The sequence below is a fragment of the Falco punctatus genome, assembly GCF_963210335.1.
Source record: "Falco punctatus genome assembly, chromosome: 2".
Lineage (NCBI taxonomy): Eukaryota > Metazoa > Chordata > Aves > Falconiformes > Falconidae > Falco > Falco punctatus.
This window is the reverse complement of record NC_137581.1, coordinates 75,775,168-75,792,058: the sequence shown is the minus strand read 5'-3', so window position 1 is coordinate 75,792,058 and position 16,891 is coordinate 75,775,168. Positions and strand designations below refer to the sequence as shown.

The 16,891-nt window shown below is 44.3% G+C and overlaps 1 protein-coding gene across 2 annotated transcripts in view; it reads right to left on the bottom strand.

Annotated features, from left to right (window-relative positions):
* Positions 1 to 1,688: 1,688 nt before the first annotated feature.
* Positions 1,689 to 16,891, bottom strand: part of MRPS6 (mitochondrial ribosomal protein S6) — a 109,764-nt gene continuing 94,561 nt past the window's right edge. For both annotated transcript variants that reach the window (XM_080374771.1, XM_080374772.1), the window contains exon 4: positions 1,689 to 15,545. The gene's annotated coding sequence lies outside the window, so the exon portion shown is untranslated. The remainder of the gene's footprint in view (positions 15,546 to 16,891) is intronic.

Sequence of the window (16,891 nt, the reverse complement as noted above, 5' to 3'; positions counted from 1 at the left end):
CTTTTTTCTTCAAGCAACTTGTTTGTTTTTTTTCCTGAGGAGCACATTCTACCACACTATTAGAGCTAGTTGCCATTAGGCTTGTTTATGGAAGGAGGAAAAAATTAATGACAACATCAGAGAGATTCTTTGTTTAGATCCTATTTAGAAAGTATGCCCACAAAGTCCTGTTCCCCAGAAAAAAAGTAGAAACAAATGACAGCAGAACATTTTCTTGCTCACAGTTACTAAGTCTCCTCCTTCTGTCAGTTCTGCTTTTTTTCATGATGACATACTTAACTGTTTCTGTATGTTGGCTTGCCTTTTCTCATGTACAGTGATTGCCAGTGGAGGTAGACCCTCCATTTGGCAATTAGAGACTATCTCAGCCCTTATTTCTTAGCATCTGACTAGGCCTCATCTATTTTTTTTCCTCCCATTTCACTGTGCAAGTATCATACTACAGAGCAAAGATTTTTGCCTTAAGGCAGCTAGTAACACCTTGTTATAAACAGCTTGGTATCACATGCTATATTCTACTCTGCATCTTCTGAAGCCACAGTTCATCTCTCGGTCATGTGAAAGCTCTGTACTGCCAGGTCACGTAGCAACTGAAGGCACAGTCATGTAGGCAGATTGTGAACGGTCACTGCTGTTAGCTAGATCACACAGCAGTGATTTTGTGCCATGGACACACTGACAGGAGTGTCCCAGAGTGCCTGATGCTCATCTCCCTACTCGTTTTTCCCAAGAACAGTAGGATGCCAGCAGGACTGCTCTGACTCTGCCTACCCTGTAATGCCACAGCTATTATAGATCATGACAGATTCTCCAAGGCTGCTTCTCTGCTATTTCCATCCCTAACTACTTTTTTCCTCCCCCATCCCTAAAAAATTTCCTGTGATTTAGATCATTGGGCTACATCAAGGGCCCTTATCATTATGCAGTGTCTCACTGTGTGTAACAGGCATATGTACCACAAAGAAGCTGGATTCGGAACTTTCTCAATCACAGCGATAGGTTTGTGTTGTCTTTTTTTAGATAACTGCTTCAGATCCTGCCTACGTAGACATGTACAGACAGACTTGAGGTCTTCTGTATGCTCCAGGATGCCTTCATGGCCAGGTGTCCTAAAGCAGCTATTTGACTTCTGGGTAGAAATTAGCTTGTACCTGCACATGAAGATATGCCCTCTGACTCCCAAATACAATCCTGGAAAATAACTTACCTTGCACAGTTCTCCCTAGTGTCATTTCCGGAAGCACCAACTCCAGAAAAGCAAAAGCATCCCAGGAAAAAACAAGGTATTGCATTTCTGGAGGTGCAATCCCCTTCAACTTGCCATAGAAGCTAAACAGAAACATATTTTTTTTCCTTCACAACACTCACCAGCTTGTCATTGTGCATAAAACCCTCCAAGTCAGAATTAATCTACCCCAAATGTAGGCTTCCCCCAATGCAGTCACCAACCACTGAGCTAGGCTTCCTTTGTAGTCAGCCAGCTGAGGTGCTTTGCAGGGCGTGATTCATCCCAACCTCAAGCAGGCATTGAAATTAAAGCAAGAAAGACCCTGAGGAGCAGGTCTGATGTAGACATCTACCCCTAGACATCTAAAGTTCAGTAACATAAATCTCACCTTCAGCCACTTTTCAGTTGACCCAGTTTATCAACAGCTGTCATTTACCTCAGGAAAAAGCAGACACTTTCATCTGTACTTTTATCAAAAACTCCAGGTTTGTGCCACAGATGTTTGGGAAAGAGTAGCCCTTCAGACAGTACCAGGTGCTTAATAAGAATGGAAATATCTTCACAACACGGCTGACTTCCAGTTTGAGAGATCACCTGGATCTTTGTCATCTGATTTCACACATAGCTGCAGTCCCAAATCAAGTATATAGTTAATCAAGCACCTTACAGGACTCTGAAGTATATATTTTGCAGCATTTCAGCTCAAATTACCTGCTATTTACTTACTATTATTGTCCAAACAGCTCCCAAGACAAATATGGAGCTTTATAAGCACATAAAGCAGATAGATCTCAGTCAATAAAGCTTTGAATCTGAACAAAACATAGCAGCAAATGAAGACAGACTACTGTGTGGGGGCTGAGGAAATGGTTACAACCAGCAAGGATAATTTGGTATAGACTTTATACTAAAAAAAAAAGAACAAAATAAAAGTTTGTACATTTTTCAGTCGATATTTCTGGCCCTGGTATTCTATGCTTGAAAAGCTTTCTCCTGACCTGCCTGTTTTTATTTGCATTGAACCATTTCCTTCATCCAAGTTTCCCAAGAGACTGCAGGATTGTCATAAACTCCCTGCCACTCTATTTTAAGCAGACTACCAATGTACTTGAGCATTCAAACTCTTTAGGAGCTGTCTCCACTCTTGCTAGCAGCCAGGGAGCGTGGACCACAGGCCCTTCCCAGGTTATCTCCTAAGGCGCTTTGAGCGGTGGCTTTCCTTGGAAAACCCCACTCTATTTCCCCATAGCTGGCAGCCTGGCCGAGGAGGAAAGGAGATGAGAAGAGCTTCTCTGCCTGCTGCACTTCTGCACGCAAGACACAGCAGTCAGACACCACATTTACTGCTCATTCCAGGCTTGAGGGAAGTCCGGAGGTGCCTTGCCAGACACAGCGGAGCCTCCAGCGGGGCGTACAGAGGCACGACAGGAGTGTGGCAGTGCTCTTCTCTGCCCCTCTCAGCACCACCATGGATCGTGGGGAAGGAGCATGGAGGAGCAGGGGAAACACTCCATGCCAAGACTGCGTCTCTCTCCCCATAACCCTACAGGTTGATTCCAGCCCCCTGGGCCAAATTTCTTTGCCCTGCTGGGCAGGAGAGTAGAGGGAGTCAGGCTGGCAGCAGGCAGAAAAGCTCATGTCAGTGGGGAATGTCACCAGCGCTGGGGGCTCAGCCCTGTCCTTCCCTGCTCTCAGCCAGCCCCCAGCCATGCTGGCTGGGCCCCACACCATCTGCTGCAAAGGGGAAGAGAGGGGCCATATGAGGAGGGCACCTGTGGCACAGAGGGTGGGATTGCTCACTGCCCCTCTGCATGGAAGGCAGAGCTGCTATCCACCTGGTTTCCAGCTCCCCCATTGCCCAGGCTGCTGGCTCCCAGGCACGATCTTGGAAGACACAACAGTTGACAAGATTAGTCTTTTGCAGTAACAGATAACAATAATTTTGATTTATTTTAATGAATAATATAAAATATCTTCATCTGAATATGATAATTGGGTATAATCATATGATACTATATGATACCTATATGATACCTACTATAAATAAGGTTAAAAACATGTTTATTGGCTACCTGACTAGCAGTCAATTTCTTCTGACATTTTGAACCAGCCCACTTGTGTTGTCTCCGCACCTCCTGATCGTCAAACCTCTGTTTAACATACTTAGTTTCATGCTGACACATGCTGTCTGCAACACCTCTTCATCCATCCTAAATTACTACTGTTATTCTTATCATAATCTGTCTCTAGTAGTAATTACACATTATTACTTAGATCACGTCATGCTAAATCCTGAATGTAGCCTTACCAAGACAGGATTAAATGACATACCACACCTATTAGACAGCTGTTCACGTATATATGTTGCTGTGCACAAGCACAGTAGGGTGACAACTCCTTCTGCTTTCTCTTTCCACCCCTCCTTGCCTGCATGCCTGGAAGCTTATGTCCAGCACATGGGCTTGCAGCAGCAGCAGGGGTGTCTGCTGTAGGGTTTAACATGCAATGGAAGGGACTGGGGAATCTCTGACCACTGACTATGGGGCCAAAATACTCACCGGGACCTCTGCTACCACCATGCTTCAAGCAGTGCCAGCAAGAAAACATCCAATGTCTTTCAAAAGAAGAAAGCACACGTGCAAGAGGTCTTCTGTCCTACCCCCAGTCAGTCTTGAGGTTGTGGCACACATCCCCTTTTCCCACAGCTGCCAAGACCACTGTCACACCCCTCCATTGGGACCAGTCATCAACACAGGTTCTACACATGCCAATGACTTACCCATCATGGTTATAACTACAGGCAGAGGGAGCCACGCAAACATGTATAGCATGTCTATGCAGAGGCCTTTTGATGAGACCTGAAATCCCCCAGCCTGGGGATGTTTCCCTGAGCTTCATCTAAAACGCAGGCCAGGACCTCAGCACAACCCCCTCTGTCACTCTGGTACGGTCATCCTGCTGATTCTCCTAATGAGAGTCAAAGCCAGAGTAGTGCCAGCCCATTACTACTAGCCATAAAACACAGGGATGAAACTCCCCAGTAGTCTAAGGACTATTGACCACTGAAATTGCCCTCCACCTCCCTTCAGAGAGCTTGCAGTAAACCCTTCAACAGAGCATAAGCTTTTCCACTCACTGCACAAGGGTGAATTTTATCTCTAGTGTTTGCATACTGTATAGAGGCATAAATTAAATCAAAGTGGAGCTGAGGAAATCAATTAGAACAGAGTCTCTGCAGGATTTAGATGGTTTCCAGTAAATAAGGCCTGGGGCCACACACTGAATGCTGAGAATGAACCAGTAATAACTAATTGCTACCCAGTCAATGAGCACCACCCGGCCAGCACGCTAAAGGGGCCATCGTGTGACAGAAAATAGAGCACATGAGCATGTAATTGGAAACCACATCACACTGCATATATGCAAGCAGCTGGGATGGACAACACACAATTTAATTCTTCTTCGTTCTAACTTTTGAGCAGTTTATGTCCCAGCCTTCACACTTTTTCATTTCTTAGACTGAAGGTACCTATACGTTGTAGGAAAGAGACTTATTAACCATTGGCATTACCTTCATCAAACTCGGTTCTGGGAAACAACTAACAAAACCACATCCTGAAGTAATCAAGGGGTATTCAAAACAGACACATGGGAAGTAGCTCATGGAAATGTACTGGGATGGAGTGCACAAAGTGTGCCTGAATAACCCCTGGGAAAAGCGTGGCTACACACTGTTTTGCAAGAGAGGCTGCACTCTTCAGAGAGGTAGTTGAAAAATCAGCACAACTACAAATTCCTCAGTGTGCTGCCATAGCACCTTATTGTGAAAACATATATGGATCTGCAGAAACTTATTCTACCTGCCTTGAAGGGACTAAGATACACAGTGCAAGCTTGTAAGGGCTGACAGTTGTAGAACATCAATAATTCAAAACCTGTGTATGACTCACACAGCCCAACCCACCCCCCTAAGGTTACTTTTACTTAATATTCACAGAAGGCACATTGTTACTTCTTCTTCAAAAAAGTCATGAATAACTTACCATTCATTACCCAAGCACTTTTTTTTTTTTTTTACAATTGACTTCATCTAAAAGAATAAGTAGGCATAGAAAATGTTGATTTCCCAACCTCTTAAAATCTTCTCAGTTCATTGTTGTTGGTCATAAAAGTATTATTCAGAAACTCTTAGTTTGCTGAAGACTACACTTCCGGTTTTTTGTTTCAAAGGCTTAACTTTGGTTTTAAGCAACATTCACCTCTGTTCCTAAAAAAGTAACCCAATGAAAAAAGAACCAAAAGCCAGGCTAGATGAACATTACAATTTATCTACAAATGTATCAGAAGTTACACTTCAGAGTACCAGAGAAATGTGGACTGCTAAAGTCCTATTACACCCAGCCTGGCAAAACCTGGTAAATTTTCAAGCACTCCACCATGGATCATTTTAAATGTCTCAAACCAGAGTGGCTTCCCCTACCCACCATGGGAAGAAGCAATGTCTCCATTGCAGGCCTCTTCCACAGGATGAGGTAGAATCTGTCACCAGTTAGACACTGACTTTCTGCTTGTGATTAATGTATGAACCCACTGGGAAAGACACCTTTTTGAAAGTAATGTGAGGCTTGTCAACAGTTACCACAGAAACAGTGATTTTCACAGACTTGGTCCACCTGGTTGAGAGAACGTACTTCTGAGAAATTTTATTTTGGTTTCAAGGCAAGTAATGGAGTTGGGATGGGGTTACGCCATTTTTTAACCATCACTGTCAGCCAAAATGGAACTCCAAAAAGGGCTCTTGCCCTTAGCCCCCAGCTGCTCAGTCCTTTCCCCATGCTGCTCATTTCTTCCCATTATCCTATGTGTTTGAGATGCCACGGGGAATCAAACTGGGATGCTGATCTGGGTTAAAACAAACATTTCCTTTTTGAGAGGGTAAGTCACTTAGACCAGTTCCCAATCCAGTTCTCTCTATGGCCTGGAAAACACTTGTGCTAATATGTCCAAGGGAGGGGTGGTGTGGGAACTGAGGTAAGCATAGAAGCAGTGAAAGGGCAAGGCTGTTCCACTTACTGGTTTCTGCTAGTATAAAATGAGTTTGAAACTGAAGCGCTAGCATCACTGGATGAAACATGCATCTTCTAACGTGAATTTACCCATCTTCTGGTTAAAATATAGGGTCCTCTCTGTTTTCAGTATTTTTTTACTTACGTAAATACCTAAACCTGTGGTATCTCCAGCATCTTAGCTTCCTGTTAATAAGGCAAATCCATTGGCATTCATCGGTGCCTAACACGGCTATTTCACAGCAGAAGTATGGTCACCCATATTAGGACTTCTTTGTAAGTCCTGCACAGAAGGGAAGAGATGGTATTGTTTTGTCCTTGGCACTTGAGCATCTGTTTGGTACAGCAGCTTCACATCAGGCACGTGGTCAAATGCAAGTCCGTGCCTCACGCCTCTGCCAGTGCAAGCCCAAATGGGAGTGTACAACACGCCTCTTTGCCTCTTGCAGGTAGGCTCTGCACGCCCACACCCACACCAATTGCATTGCCAGCACCTCTGCCCCAGAGGAATCATAGAACAGTTTGGGTTGGAAGGGATCTTTAAAGGTCATGTAGTCCAACCCCCCTGCAATGAGCAGGGACATCTTCAGCTAGATCAGGTTGCTCAGGATCCCTGTGCCTGTGGACAATGGTCAGCCAAAGAGGCAGGAGAGGCCCTTGACAAAACAAAGACCTGTGTGAAGATTTCTCTCTCCAAGTTCATTTCTCCTCTGGGGGAGGGAGCCTAGTGTAGCTACTGCAATGCCAGCGGTGACTCGAGCTGATCTGTCTCCTTAGCACAGAGCAGCGCCAGGAGGAGATGTCAGCCTGGGTCTGGGTTGAGCTGAACAGCCCTGCATCCTGGACCCCTTTCCATGGAGAGGGACTTCTTACTCATCCTTGAGGTGAAGAAAAGACCTAGAAAGCTTTCAGTTTGTCACCTAAGTCAAATACATACCCAAGCAGTGAGAGAATGGCTGTGTTTGTTCCCTTACTCTGCTCAAAACCTTCTTCTTCCTCAGCATTGCCCTGATTGAATTTTTCCCTCTTCAGCTCATTCTGTACCTTGTCAGTCCTCTACTGAGGATGACAACTCCTACATCAGCCCTTTGGCTCACAGCAAGCAGAGCTTTCTGCTAGTCAAACGAGTTTATTGAGGACAGTGCTGAAGTAGCCCTTTACTTCTAATTGAGTTCAAAATGAAATCTCATCCTCCGGGACATAAACATCCTGTAAAACCATCTCCTAGAACAGAATACAGAGGGCAACAGAAAACCAGCAGAGAGCACCAACACTGGACTCTGAGACGAATAGATGCAAAAGACTTGGTCAATGGCAAAATGCTAGTGAGTAGCTCAGGTTTCAGCTCTTGCATCAGCTGCTTAGAACCAAGCTCAGCTTGGGTTTTGCAGCAGTCCTCTGCAGTGGCAAAGAGGGGTTGAGACAAGGCAAACACCCAGAGATCTGTGGTGCCTGAGCAAGTTAAGTTGAGCAACATACAATCAACATGTGCCCCAGAATGCTTGGAAATTATTTTCTAAGCAACGGTGGGTTTAACTTGTCTCCTACCATCACTACAACCTGGAAGTACATCTAACACTGTCACTGGAAATATAGGGTAAATCTAGCTGGCAAGTGATTTACAATTGTAATAGCCATGCCGCTTTTAAGTTTATGGATGTGTATATATGCATATATATATATATATAACATACATATTTATATACACACATATACATGTATATATACACATATATGTAAGTTCTTTTTTCTACGTTGTTATGCTATGGGCCATATTTCTAAGTAACACCCTATATGACAAGGCATAGTGAGCCCTTTGCAAAAATCAACAGTTCAGTGTCATATCAGAGGCTATTTATTTATTTATTTATTTATTTATTTACTTTTAATCTTACTGCATGTGAGGGTACCAAGCACCAGTTTGCTCAATTTAGACAGTCATGTTCAGCTTCCAGGAGGGAAAAGTTAGAGCACGACATTTGAACTATTGGACTAAAATCTGGCCTTATGTGCCACTACAAATTCAATAGAAGAAATTTAGCAATATGATCTAAATCCCGCAGGCACAAGCCTTCTCTTTTCCCTACAGAGTCTCAATTTCCCAACCTCTTCTGTCAGTACTAACAACCAAGCAGAGAGTTCAGGGAACTGCCTGAACTCAGATCTGCCTGTGATCTCATCTATGGGTTAATTTTTCAGTCAGATCAGCCCTTTGCATTAGCTCACTGGTGCTCACATGTATATGAGGGCTCCCTCGGGGTGGCAAGTGTCAGGCAGGATCAGAAAAAGGGGAGCTTTGACAGAGATCAGCTCAAAACCCCGCTGGGCAACATCTCACTTGCTCTTGAAAGCTGTTCTCCTGTACATCTCACTGACTCCTGAAAGCTGTTCTGCTGTGTGTAATGTATTCCCTGGGCCAGGACTCAGCAGCACAGAAGTGGGTGGGGGATCTCAGCCTTGAGGTAGAACCACAGACCCACTTGGTATTTCAACACAGAGTGCAGAGCAGTCAAGATGCCTGGGGTTATCACATAGCCCAAAGAGATGGGACCACCTAGCTCAAGCCACTCACTAGCCAGGCATAGGCAGCCTTTGGATCAGGTCTCCCGCAGCCCAACAGTTAGAGAAACTAGGGGCTCACCTCTGCTCCCCAGCCTGGCTTTATGAGTGGTGCCATTGCCCCATACACTGGCACCACTTGTGCTCAGAGAAAGCCATTCATTACCAGCACTTTCCCCATGACTGAGACAGCATTTTCCAAACAACATAAAGGAAGGAAGGAAGGAAGGAAGGAAGGAAGGAAGGAAGAGAAATAGCCAGAGACTTCCTTTCAGGTGACAACTCTGCAAATAGCAGAGATGAGCGACCTTGGTAGCCGTCTGGCAAGGTACATGCATGTGGAGGCCTACACACGTGCATGGCCAGTGCTCTGCTCTAACTCTTTTTCAAACCTGAGCACTGCTTGTTACTGGTTGTTACTGCCTGATATTGCCTGCTTTGACTCTGTGGACTCTGAAGGCCTAGCATAGTCAGTGTGCAGTGCTAGGAGCAGCATATCTGCCATATTTTAAAAATAACACAATGCATGCTTCACACCTTTGCTTGAAAGGTATCTAAATGCTTTATAAATATGCATGAAGCAATTCCCAGTGATGTGCCAGAGGTGTTCTATAGACTGTGCTGAGGCATGTTCCCAAGACTGAGGATCTGCAGAGGCAATTCACAATAAAGAAGCATTATTATTGCCTGTTCTTCCCAGCTCACCTTGAGAAATGAGACATAAATACTGCAGTGGCAGCTCTGCCTGCATTGTTTGGGCAAAGCAGCCAGCCTCAGAATAGCACAGTAAGGAAAGAAGTATTTAGATGCAACTCCCAAGTTTTATCTCCTGTGAAGACACAGCCCATTGCTTTTTCACACATATAATGCCCTCTATTGCTCCTCAAAGCATGCTAAATCATATTGCTGCCTCTGCTGATTAACAGAGAGTTCATATGAGAGCTTATATACAACATGCCATTGCACAAGCCTAGAATTATAAACAAAATGAGTTTCCAAATTATGGTATCAAGTAGTTTGGCACCTGCCTATCCAGCCAGCTTTCTGGGTCTGCAGTTAGAAGGTGCTGAATAGGGCAAAGCTCTGAATTTGGAGAGCCTAATGTGATCAAATAGTGAGAAATCTGTTCTGTGACTATGCAGTCAAGTGTGTGAGCCTGGCAGGAGGAGATTAAAGAAGATTGGGGTGTAAATTTAAATTAGCTGGAAGTATAAATCAGGCCTTAGACACATTAAGTAGACACTAGACCTGTAAATAATGACACAAAGCACAATAAACAGACTCATGGCAGGAGGCTGCCCTTAGGACACAATGGTAAAGGCTCCTGAGATTTGATGAAGGAATAGAAAATAACCAAAATGGGAAGGGAAATGCTATCAGTCCCAGTGTGTATTAAACAGGGGACTAAACAAATCGGAACGACCTTGAGGCATACAAGCCTCCCCGATCTTTCTCAGCTTCTCAGCTGTCCAATGTTCCATTTGCAAAGCCGTAAATAAGGAAAAGAAGGCTCTGAAGCACTGCAACAACAAAGCAGTTTCCAGGTATCCTATCAGCAATAGCAGTTTCCAGTGTTTATCATGGAGATAGAACAGCAAAAACATTGGTGAGGCTTAATCTTATTGGCCACTATAAGACTGAAAACAAAACCAATCTCCTCAACTTCTCTAAGTTAACCTATTTGCTCTGTGTTGGCACTTTTGAGTCCTTTTCCGAGGTGGAAAGCTCCAGAACCTTCTCAGTGAGTCAAAACACTGCTACCTAGGATACTAGGACATAGATACAATGTCTAAACAAGTAAGATGCATTTTGCTTTTTTTCCCTAGAGTTTCATATAGGGGTTTTGTCCTCTCCAAACTCAAGATGATGACCACTGGGTTTATTCAGTCAGCATCAGAAGCCTTTTGAATGGTTTGGGAATAGCTTCCAGGTCACTGTTCAGTCACTGAGGGATGAATAGTGGGTGACCTTTCCACATATTCACAAATACTTCCAGCCCAGACCCATGTTCACATTAGATTGCAAACAGGAATGAAACGACATCTACACAGGGGGGAAAGAGACAGGAAACAAACACTAGAAATGTTTGTGCTAAGCCACTCATGCATAGGACCTGTGTCCCTAAGGCTTGGTGCTCCCACAAGACCCAGTTTGCCCAGCATAGCCTCACGATGTTAAATGAGTAACTGCAGAATGACTGAACTACAAACTCTGCTCCAAGTGCATTTTGGTCAAGTCTGCAGCACTCTGTCCATCTGTCCCTGTTCCTGCAGGCTGGAGAGGGGAGCTGAGCATAGCATGGGCCTCCTGTATGACAGTCAGGCAGGAACGAGGGGAGGATGGTGCTGACTTCTGCCAATGAGAACATAAACACCAGGGGGCCTTGATGCCAAGTAGCATAGAACTCCTCCAGTGTTACTTTTCTCCAGCCAAAAAATATATCACTTTGTCAATCTCGGCCACTTCCTCCAGGAGTCAGGGAGAGAATCCATATTGCCAGGCCAATGTTCATCTGCCCAGACCCAGACTGTTTTTACTTTGCTTTCCACCCTCTGCATCACTGACAATGCCTCTCCCTATTTTAACAGCTCTCCAAGCAAGCTGCAGCCAACACCAGCCTCAGTCTGTGCACAACTCCAGTTCATCCAGGAGGCTGAGTTGTGGAGGAGGTGAGTATCAAACAGCCCATGTAAATATAGGTGGTAGCAGCAATGCTTACATAAAACAACAGGGATTAAACTGAAGTTGCCTCCTTATCCTTAATTCTCACTCTCATACTGAGCCTGAAGGTCGTAGACAGTTGTATTCTACATACTTTGTGAAAAGAGAGCTTCATTACTTGCTGGACTCTACTGACCAAACCTTCATCTCTTTCTTTTCAGCCACTTGTACTGCCCTTATATTCCCTTTGTAGTAATCCAGAAAAATACTTCTATTTTGCTTTCTGGTGTGCTTTCCAGAGCACTAAGACCTCACAAAACACTCTTTCTGCTCTCAGCCTCTGCATCCAGAACTACAGCGTTCCCAAACAGCCACCTATAAACTTCTGCTTAGCTTCTGAAGTCATGGTCTGAAGCATGCCTCAGCGCCAAGTTTTCTAAATCTCTCTCCTGACTACATATGCCTGTCAAATTTCAAGAGTTGCTAAGCAGGCCAAATAGAGGCAATTTATCTTGGAAAAATAGCAAAAGGCATGCCCCTGACACTATGGCATCCCATTGCGAAATTGCAAGCATGGAAACACCAAAGTTTCTCAACAAAACCTCTGAAAGAATTTTATTTTTAATGCAGTGTGGACAAAACAATTTTTAATATCCTTATTCTTGGAAATGATTAAACTAATCTAGGCAAGTCTTCCCCAAATCATGAATCTGCACTGGCTACTTGACCCAGGAAATACCTACTAAAATGGTTAAAGATTGGCAAAACCAAGTAAAAAATGTGTAGGTCTAAACTTCGGATGATGCAGGAGACCTACCTATGCTATATATGTGCATGCATATATTCATGCATGTCATGAGACAAAATAATTAATTTTTCAGTAACAGGCATCATCCTGCTCTGGCACCATTTGAGTTCTTCGCTAGTTTGTCATCAAAACAGCTTCCTCTGGTAGCAAGTGAGGTTGGGGCACAACCAGGTTGCACCCTCACTGGCTGTCAGGATGCTTACAGAGATGTGTGCTCAGAGGTAAGATGCACTGCCAATGTCAACAATTTAGAAGTAACTGAAGCGCTCCAAAAGCTAGGAAGAAGGACTGTTTGGAAAAACAGATAGGTTTAACACACTTAGCTTTCTTTGAAGTCAGACAAAATGAAACTTTTTTCTCTAGGACAATAACAGTTTCTGGGGCAGGGGGAACACATTGCCTTATACCAAACATGTCCCAGGTGCTATAATGAGCAATAGGCCTCTGACAAGCTATCTTAGCTGTATCGATCCACATCCCAGATATGAAACACTGGCACAAATGAAAATTCAAGTAAAGCCTGTTTTACTCACATTCAGGATCTACATGATTCCTCACAAACCCAGACATGGAGCCATCACAGCCACGTGCCTGTGCAATTCCCACTGCACTCTTCTTCCCCATTTCCCTTAAGGAATCTAGGCAAGGAAAGGTTTATAACTGGAATCACTGGTGTGAGTGGTTAAAACAGATTTTGAGTTGGGGGAGAGACTCTCCGTACTGTCCTCCTCCCACAGATTTCACATTTGCCCTTTCTTCTTAGGAGGTGTTGCTCTCACTACACAGAGGATGACCTAACACTCAGAGGTGCAGGTTTTGCTGCAGTCATGAAGATGCCTCCTTCTCCCACTTGGGTGTGACCCTGCAGGGCCAAAAGAAAGGGTAAGACTGAGGTTTTTCAGCACGCTGACAAAATTGTGTATCTAACTGCACCCAGTTTAACTGGCAAATCATCCTTAGGAGATAATGGGCGGGCTGTTAGCAGGAGGCAGTGGAGCAATCCATGTTACACGTTTCAAACCACCACCTGCATCAGGGCTGTCATGCATTTAGCTGTTATCATAGTTCTCAGCAGATATGGACTGGGAATTCCCCTCTTTAGCAGCCCTGTTGTGACAGACTGGTGTTTGTGAGAAAAGCTGGCATTCAGCTTTGATACTTGGTAAATGTCACAAATGGGTAGTGTAAATAAGAAAGTAAACACTCCCGTCAGAGGAAGAGGGAGATTCAACGGGAGTTACACCCCTCTAACTCACAGCTCCATTGAAAGGAGAACTTGCATGCTTTCCATGCATTCATTCTCAAATCTCCCTCATCTCTCCTGTTGTGCACTACACAAATTTATAGATCAGTTTTCCTCCTATTTATTTTGTTTAGCATCTCATTTCTAAGGAGCAGCTTCACCGTGCATAATGCAGCAGCTGCCAGTAAGTCACTAGGACAGACAGCCTTGTTTTCCACAGGGAAGTGTGTGTAGTCAGAAAGAAATGAAGCATCTAAAAATAATGTCCTTAACGCTCTACATGCAGCTGGTTTTCTCCAATTTTCCACTGGCCCAATGCTGTATGCTGATGACAGTGTAAGAGGAGATCAGAGAGCCAGCTCAGTACTTTTCCATGGCGGGATGAAATCTCTAAGAATAACAATTTATCAGAGGAGCTGTGTCTGTTTGACCTGGCTCATTTTCAGAGATTAGAAACCAAATAACTTGCAATGTATTGTGTTGACTTTGTGAGCTTTTTTTTATCTAAGAAGTGATTTTCATGTTTCATCAGTTCTCTGTGGGGGGAAAGAATGCACATCTGTCTTCCAAAGTGGATCAGTGAGAGGATAATAACAAATAATGATAACTTACCCACGTGGAGTGCCTTTCATCTTGAAGGATCCCAGAAATGCTGTAGTTTGTGGTCCGGTCCTGAAATGCTGAAGTCACTGCTGATTTCAGTGAGAGCAGTAGCATAACCCAAGGCAGGGCAGCATCACTGCAACCCTGCAGGCAGCCAACTAGCCTGCAGCAAACTCGATATATATTGTCAGGGAAATAAGTGCTTTTGAACTGACAGGTCATATGCTAGTAGCGTTTGCACACTTCTGCTTTCCTGGGGCAGAAAGAGATTTTATGCAGACCTGATCTTCCACACTGCCAGATGAGCAGGTCAGTTGAAGGGACTTGTAGATAGCGCTGTTGTGATGGAGAGACAGTCATGAAAAGAACTTAAAAAAACCCTCATCATGACAGTATCTGACAAGCTCACTATCATGATCTCACGTATAGAAACAGACCCTGCATCACTGGCTACGCCTGTACTGGTAGACTGCACAGGGGCAAGGCCCATGCACTGACCCTGAGGTCAACTGGCACAGACTGGCAACATCTGTGCTACTAAGCTATCTTAGCCTCCAAATCAGGGTAGACACATTCAACCTGCCTGTTAGGAATGGAGGGACCTGGCTGCCCCCTGCCACCACCACCCCAGGAACTACTAAATTATTAACTTAATAATTAAACAGTAGAGAAAATCAAGTTGCAGTGCCTGAGCTCAGACCACTGAAGTCTTTATTTTACTACTATAGAAACCGCTAGTGGCTTCAATGGAATAGTGTCCCATTTGCTGCTGAGTTTGCCTATACCCAAAAATGTGGATGCACACAGTCAGGGGCAAGCTGCAAAAGGCTTAAACTCCTTGCAGGTTTTACCAGACAAAGCTTGCCTCCATGCAAAGCCAACAGAGTGGAAATGAAACCACCAAGGATGCATCAGCATCAGCAAGGAGGGAGATTCCACTCTTGGTTACCTCCATGCACACAAAGGCATTTATTTCCCTCTGTTCGTCCTCCTTCACACCATGCAAAAAACATTTGTGTTAAGCTAATGAGATGTATATTCCAGCTCTTTCCCAACCTGAGCCCTGACTACTTTGATGACTCAGAAATGCCAGGTGCAACTTCAAAGCAACAACTTTGGTAGGTTATTACGATAGGATCTCCAAATTATTTCTCATGGATACAAATATTAAAAATATAATGGCAAACTATGAAGATATGAATTCATTGCTTGAGCCCCTGGAGAAATTGCTCAAATTCTCAATAGAGAACTGAAATAAAACTACCTGATTTCAGTGCTGGAGAATTATATCAGGATTCCCATGGAGAAGGCTTGCTGAAGTCCCCAGCCAGCCTAAGGGGTAGGGGAAAGTTCTCCCTTTCCTGCCTCAGTGGACATCTGTCAAACAAAATGGGATACATTTTCAAGGACTGTGCCAAATTTAGATGTTGTGTACTCCTGCCTCCTTGTTATGACCACTCTGGAGGTCAAGCAAAAAGAAATAGTTCTCACAGCACAAAACCAAGTGAAGCGGATTGCATAGCAATCTACTCTTTCAAGTATAATACAAGCTTCTCCATTCTCTCCAGGAAAATCCTGTCTACGTGCTACGATGCCACATCCCATCTTGAGTGCTAAATTTGTCCAACGCACAACATCTGGGAGATATTCACATGCAGAGCGCTGTTCTGCGACACAGAGGGAGGAGCCACATGGAACCACACTTGCTCTGAATGTTTGCCAGGCAAAATAGCACTGGAAACTATATATTAAAAGGTGCAATTTAGAGGCCCAAGTCTATGCCTCCTGAAGGCCATGGCAAAATTGCCACCGTCTGCTGCAACCACTGATCCTTCTGGAGACCCTCAGAGGAAGCAGCAGTGAGGCTCTGTCCATTGCATTGGCGACAGAAGCTCAACAACATGGTGGCAACATGTGCAGCAGGTGGCCAACAGTCATGCACACAGCTGTTGCAAATGCCTAGTGAGGCAAACCCCAGTGAGAATTACAAATAAATTTAGCCCTTTGGAAGATACTTATTGCCCATATCGTAGTCTGAAGTTATGAGCTGGGCAGCAGTAAAATCCATTGTCATTAGGGATGTGGCTCTTTCCTCATCTAGCAGTCTCTTTCCAGATGTTTCTGTGATATTTTTATGTGAATTTTCTTTCCAATAATGTCATTTAAGAATCCAAATAAACTCAGAAAAACTCAAAATATGCTGCTGGGGTGCATGCCACGCACTCCCGCAGCATCCCCAAAAAACTCAACCAATCATCATGCTATGCCTGCACACAAGTCTTAGGCCCACGCTGCGACTGCATTGTCCAGATGCTCTCAGACATGAATCAAGGCTGCATTTAAGAACGGCAGAGCAGATCAGGATTGCTCAAGTCAGTCCCAATAATACTTCTTTCTTTCTCCAGAAACATCTATCAATCAGACAGCAGTTTCATATCTTTTCTGTTAGCCTCTGTTCAGCCAGTACATACCATGCTGCAGAGGTCATTCTCAAAGCATGCTATGAATACTCGTTGTCCCAATGAATTTGGAGACTAGAAGTACCTGAAGAGCTCAGTAAGGTACTCTCTGACCCCTCTCACAGTGCGGGTGTTTTGCCACTTGTTTTGGCCTCTACAGGGTCTGCTCCCTATACCACAGCCCCAAGTCCAGTGAAACCAAAGGAAAATTTATGAATTTGAAGTCTTTTCTCCAGACCAGATACAAAGTGAGCTGAACTGGAT